Source organism: Cucurbita moschata, unplaced genomic scaffold, assembly GCF_002738365.1.
Source record: "Cucurbita moschata cultivar Rifu unplaced genomic scaffold, Cmos_1.0 Cmo_Scf00110, whole genome shotgun sequence".
NCBI lineage: Eukaryota > Viridiplantae > Streptophyta > Magnoliopsida > Cucurbitales > Cucurbitaceae > Cucurbita > Cucurbita moschata.
In genome coordinates, this window is record NW_019268626.1 from 167,463 (window position 1) to 174,486 (window position 7,024).

Consider the following 7,024-nt stretch of genomic DNA (forward strand, 5'->3'; position numbering starts at 1 on the left):
CTTAAGAATGGACGTCCCAAACGTCGACGACGAGGCAAGTAGCCACCTTGGACTTTTTGTTAAGAAATACTTGTAGAAATCGCTTGGATTTTCATATGAACCCTAAACCAAGTATGAATTAAGGATATATGAAAGAGAAACCCATAGAACCGTGAGTTAAGACCCTGAACCGATTAAATAGCTCGAGATTTATGTAACATTAAAATAACCTATTATATGAGCTCCGCTGCCTATCAAATTTTAATACTGAGCATATTATAGTATGTTGAGGTTAGATATGAAATTTGATGGTCATTGGATAAGGATAAGTAGGTAAACCAAGAAACGGTGTAAAATGACCATAATGCCCCTAAGGTAATTTACCTTCGGTTCATGACCTAGATGACCTTCAAATGCTATGAAATTCATCAGTAGATCTTATTTTATGAAGTGTTATATGAATCCTTATCCCAAGAGGTTTATATAAGGTAGTGAATTTTGGGAGTTATTGAAAAACTTTAGTTAGCGAAACCAAGATACGGGAGAAAATGCTCATCATGATCCATATGACCTTTGCCATGAATTACGATGTTTATAAGTTTTGTAGTCAATGTTACCAATGTTTGCTGCACACAAAAAAAGATAGGGAAGTTAAATTTTTAAGTCACTTTTGGAAAGTATGGTGGATAAATTTGGTACCAAATTATTGTTTTCAACTGCATGTCATCCTCGGATTCACGAGCAAACTGAGGTGGTTAATAAAATATTAGGAGCATTGCTTAGGGCTATTATTTATAAGAATATTAAGTCATAAATTGGGTAACAAATTATTGTTTTCAACTACATGTCATCTTCAGATTAATGACCAAACTGAGGTGGTTAATAGAACATTAGGAGCATTGCTTAGGGCTATTATTTGTAAGAATATTAAGTCTTGGGACGAATGTTTGCCACTCATTGTTCTCTTTTTGAAGTTGCTTACGGATTTAATCCACTTACGCGTCTTGATTTGCTTTCTATTCATTCTAATATTTTTGTGAGTAAAGCAGCCACAAATAAGGCAAATGGGATCAAAACATTGCATAAAGAGGAGAAGTAGAAAATCGAGAAACAAAATTTCAATGTTGCTTCAAGAATTAACAAAGGACGGAATGAAATCATTTTTCAACCTCGTAACTGGGTTTGGATACATTTTCACAAGGAGTGATTCCCATCTCAAAGGAAGACAAAGTTACATCCAAGAGGGGATGACCCTTATCAAGTCCTTGAAAGAATTAATAACAATGCATATAAAATGATCTTCCAGGAGAATTTTCAGCACATTCTACTTTCAATGTTGCTGACTTGAATCCTTTTGATGTAGGTGATGATTTTTGGATTCGAGGACGAATCCTTTTGAAGAGGGGGAAGATGATATGGATCACGGTGTTCCAAATGTTCCAACTGGACCTATTACACGATCCAAGGCCAAGAAGATTCAACAAGCATTCATTCTTCATCTACCAAATTGGATAGGCTCGGTTCAACTATTATTTCATGTGTTACAAGCTTATTAGATTGAAAAAGGACCATTTGGAGCTTCAGAAGTGAATATTACACAGTTGGGAAAGAGCAAATGAAGTTGCAAGCATCATTACATGAGTTATTAGAAAACTTTATTTATTTTTAATTTCATAAAGTTTGTAATGGTAGAATTGTCAAATTGACTTTGTTTTTTTTTTGGAGATTTAAGGGGATCGAGACTAAATCCCGGCCACTAACTTATTTTGTGGAAGACTATAAATACCCACAAATTATTATGTAAAAATCAGATTTGTGATGAATGAAATTGATCTCTCAAGTTGAGAAGTTCCCTTCAAAATCCGAGCATCGTCTATGGAAGTTTCATGCCATTCTTGTGGTAGAATTGTGGTTGAGTGAAATTCTCAACCTTCTACTTATTTTTTGGGATTTCTTTTCTCAGTACTTATTGTAATTTATCCTCACACAAACAAGTTTATTTTTGTAGGGAATGTATTAAGCACATGGATTTATTAATTACGGTGAACTTTTGTATAAAACGAAGTAAATCCAAATGGAGTAACATGAGATAGAAGTAAACATAGTAATAAAAAGAAACTACATAAACTTAAAGGAAGTTAATCCCATTTTACAATATAAATATTGTTCAATTGTAGCAAATAAGTAGTTTTGAAAACTAGCCACTCTAGATCAATCTATGTTTGGAAAACTAAAATAAAGAAAAAATAAATAAATAAAAATATTTTTCAAAAACTTAGTTTGGTGTGAAATTTTGCTTAAAATTAAAATGTTTTCTTTTTTTTTTTAATAAAAGGATAAAACACATAATTTAGAAATAAAAAAAAATAGTTATCAATGAATGGGCTTGGGTGGCAATGCTGCTTCAATTGTGTGATAGACTATGTGAAGTTAAAATGACAATAATAGTAGGTTCTAAAGCAGAAAAATATGTGGATAAATTTCATATATTGAGGTGCCGAAAACATATACACACGGGCAACTAAAAATAATAGATCCACTGTAAGGGCATTTGGTCTAGTGGTATGATTTTTTTTTTTTTTTTTTTACAAATTAGGTGGAATGAACAAACAAAAATAATGAGTTTAAAATTACCAAACAAAATATCAATTTTCAAATGGAACGGAGACATAAGACCATTAAAAAAAGAAAAGGACAAAAGAAAAATATTAAATACATTTTCAACTAATGCATTTGGTTGAGAGATATTATGATCAATATAAGAAAAATATAGCATCAACTAATTTTCAGGGACACATATGGATCCTTAGCATACTAAAATCTTAGCATACTAAAATGACGGTTATTATTGGTAGCAAACCAATAACAATTCATATCAGCAAAATCTTCCAGTTGATAATTAGGCTAGAGAAAGAACTTGAATTTATTTTTATATCTATCAACATGTTTGCTACTTTTATCTAAAACTTGATCACGAGTATTTCTTATTTACATTGTAAAATTATGTATTTCTATGGATATCATTTCTATTTCTAGAATTGAAACAAAAACATGTGGATAAATTTCAAATATCGAGGCGCATAAAAGATATGGACCAGCAACTAAAAAGGATAGATCCACTAGAAGGCATTTGGTCTAGTGGTATGATTCTCGCTTCTGGTGCGAGAGGTCTCGAGTTTGCGAGTGTCTTTATAACATGTTAATTAAAGAGAGGAAACAACGAGAATAAACAAACAAAGGAATGTATGTATGATTCTCTTCAAATCTTGGAAACTACGAGGATTCCTCTCCTTTCTTGACATAAAGACTTACTTTTTCGGGACTTGGAACATAAACAGTGAACAATAAACTTTAAAGAAGGCCGAGGTAGTATAATCATTCCATGAAGGCTGTGGTAGTCTTATAAAAGAAGATGAGGGTACCACTTTCAAATCATTGCATGAGGACTTGACAAAGTTTTGTAAAAGAAGACGAGGGTACCATTTTCTATTGCAGAATTTCTATGTGAATAGAGAATGAACCATATTCTTGGGAGATAAGATAGAGCCTCGAGCCTAACATCAAAGGCATTACACAAATTGTTTTATGATATTTTTTCTAGGAACTCTTTGTTATGTTGTCCGCTGAAGGTTTCAGGAAAGGGACACAGATTCTCTATTGCACTAATCTCCCAATAGAAGTTTTACCTAGGTCATCTGTCGTCACAATCCTTTTAAGGAAGATGCGCCCAAATAACCAGTGAACAATAACATTTAAAGAAGTTTCAGAGAGCAAGAAGAGGATTGTGATAGAAGTTGCCCTAGGTAAAACTTCTTTAAATGTCTTAAGCCAATCATGACCTCATAATGAGGAGTCTCTTGGACAATAATAACATATGGACAACAAATGTCTTAGCCAATTGTGATGGTCATGATTGCTCAAGGCGTGTCGCCCAAATAATCGGTAAACAATAACATTGCCTAAATAACCGCCTTGGATAACAAATTGTTTACAAGAATTGTTGAGACACGCAACATGCAACCACAGGCACACGCCTTGGGCAATCATGACTGTGACATCTGCCCCCACACAATTTATTGGATGAGGCTGACTTTAGGTCTCTCGATGCGCTTCCAGCTGATCTCATAATGAGGAGTCTCTTCCAACCTACTAGGTGCTGTTGAAAATCACTTCTCGGTTTGTCGAGTATTCATGTCTTCTCTGTTCGTGTCTTTCCTACTTTCTTCGCTTGAAACTTTTTTTTATTTGTATGACGTCATACCACCTGCTTCTGCTTGATGTCTTCTTGGTCGAAATAATAACGTTCCAAGTTACTAACGTGGATGACAAGATTAGTCCGCATCCATAAGAGCAATTGGATTCTATATGATGTCTTCGTAATCTTATGGATAATTTTAACTAGTCCATAGTATTTTCACACCAGTCTTTGGTTCTTGTTGCTTTGGACTCGAAGTTTATTTGAACTTAACTTATATGAACTCTTTATTTTTCTTGAAATTATTGTGGTTGACGCTTCCGACTGACCCTTCTCTTCATCCGTCTAGATAATATTTCTATGTGAACATGTGTTGCTTCAGTGGTTTGTTTCTGTCTCCCTTCTTCAGTATCTGACCTTGTTTTTGTCTCTCCTGGTGGGGATAAATCCATTATCTGACCTTGTTTTGCATTGTGGTGTTCATGTAGTGGCAACAAGGTTTCTATTGAGGTTGGCTCACTCGAGCTCCCCTTTTCAATTACAACAATAGCAGCAAGCGTAGATTCATCATGGCTATGATTCTTTCTCAACTGTAGTATCGACATCATTTTCAACCCTCTTGGTTGATGGATGTTTTTCTGAATGATCGTCGGGTTAGACTCCATTACCACTAGACATTTTGCTAGGGGCATGTAACTGACTTTGTGTTTCAGCAGGACGTTCATTCTTGACACGATGTCGAAGTCATCCATTTCAACTATCACTAAACAATTTGCCTAGTCCAAGGCTCGAGCTTGATTAGAGTTCTCATTGTGACTCTTAAGACAGGTAAAGCTTCCAATTTGACGGTGTTCATCTTTCCTGTATCTTGATGCCAAAGGATGTTAAAATATTTTGCATCGGTCTCCATCATGAGTTGTGGTTGGCTCTAGAGTTGACAATGGTGTTCTTTACTACTTTGTACTTTACCCAAACCTCGACATACATAATATATATATATTCATTTAACTATAACACATATGGTCCATGGAAGAATTGTAGCTCTTTTGCTCATTAATATTATAATGGCTACTACCTAAATTATAACCTAAAGTTGATAATTGATGTCCAAGTAGCCAACCCTAAATTTGTAATCATTGTGGAGTGATTGAAATTACAATGGAAGTAGTTTAAACTCCTAGTACCTTAAATGAAGTTGGTCTCTTCTAATAAAACACGAATTTCTCTTTAATATCATTAATACAATTATGCTTCATCTTGAACCTACTAAACATGAAACTAAAACTGCGTTCAATTTAACTCCATTTTATTGTCATCTTGAATGATGTGTAGGATATATTCTTGATTTACCTTGATATTTCATATTAGTTAAGCTTTTTGCAAAATCACAAATAGACAACAACAAAGATGAACTTGGGTCTGTTTATTTTTTTAAAGAAAATTTCTTTCTCCATCTTATTCCTAATAACTCTGCAACTAAATTCATATTATGCTAAGAAACAATTTTTTTACTCGCAAGAAGTAAAATATGCAACTTTAACTAAAATTTCATCTAAACAAATTTTATTGCCATACAACATAGATGACAATTATAGCCTTTAAACAAAAAATAGAGTAGTTGTGGTGAACGGGATAGAAATTCTAGTGTTCATCCATAATATACAACCACTACCTAAATTATGACCTAAAAATTTGAAAACATAAGTTGTAGTTGAAAATTACATAAAACAATCCCCTAAATCCAAGAACTCGTGTCCAATTAGTAAATCCTAACGATAGTAGCTAACATAGAGTAATTGAAGCTCCACACGAAGTAATTTAAAGTTCTAGTTACTTAACTAAAGTTTATCTCGTCTTTAATGAAGCATGAGTTGCACTTAAGTTCATGAAATGTTTATAGACTTCAACTCTTAGTACTATTAATGCAATTATATTTCATATGAGTTTGTCATAAATCAAACTATGGTACATTCAAGACAACTTCATTTTCTTGTCATACGACGCAAAATAGAAGAATTAAATCAAACAAATTGATGAACTGAGCTGAATAAATCCAACCCAACCAAATTGATTAGTTTGATTCATTTGTTGGGTTGTAGTTTATTTGATAACACTTGTATATTGGAACAATTCAATATTACATGCCTTACTTACAAGTAAAATACTAGACCATCAACTTTTTGTTTTATAGTCCAACAACCACTCAAGAAAATAGATTTCAAACTTGAGAGAAAAAAATATATTGAGTAGGAGTTAAAAATGCATTTTTTTTAGAAAGGGCATTTGGTCTAGTGGTATGATTCTCGCTTAGGGTGCGAGAGGTCCGGAATTGAATTCTCGGAATGCCCCTATGTTTATTTCTTAAAAGATGAGCCTCACAGAAAGCAATTCAGCATCAACCTAGTGATGATATGTCTCAAATGGAACTATCTAATAATAATTGCTCATGGATTTCATTAACAAAGAAAATAAATGAAATAATTGTCTCAAGTGGTATGATTCTTGCTTTGGGTGCAAGCGGTCATAAGTTCGATTCTCGAAATGCCCCTCCACAAGAACAAAAAAACAAAAAAAATAAAATAGTTATAAATTTCATATAAATTATTGTTTTGGGGGTGAGAGGTCTCAAGTTTGATTCTCAAAATGCCCCCACAATATTATATCAAAATGAATTATGCAAGATAATATGTTTTAAAATGTGGTTTTTAAACATTGAACCGAGAAGATGAGAATAGAGAATGAAACATATTCTTGGAAGAATAAAGCTCTCATTACGGATCTGTAAAAAAACACCTGTTCTGTAGAGACTAACGACACCTGTGACCACTACAAAAAAAAAAAAAAAAAAAA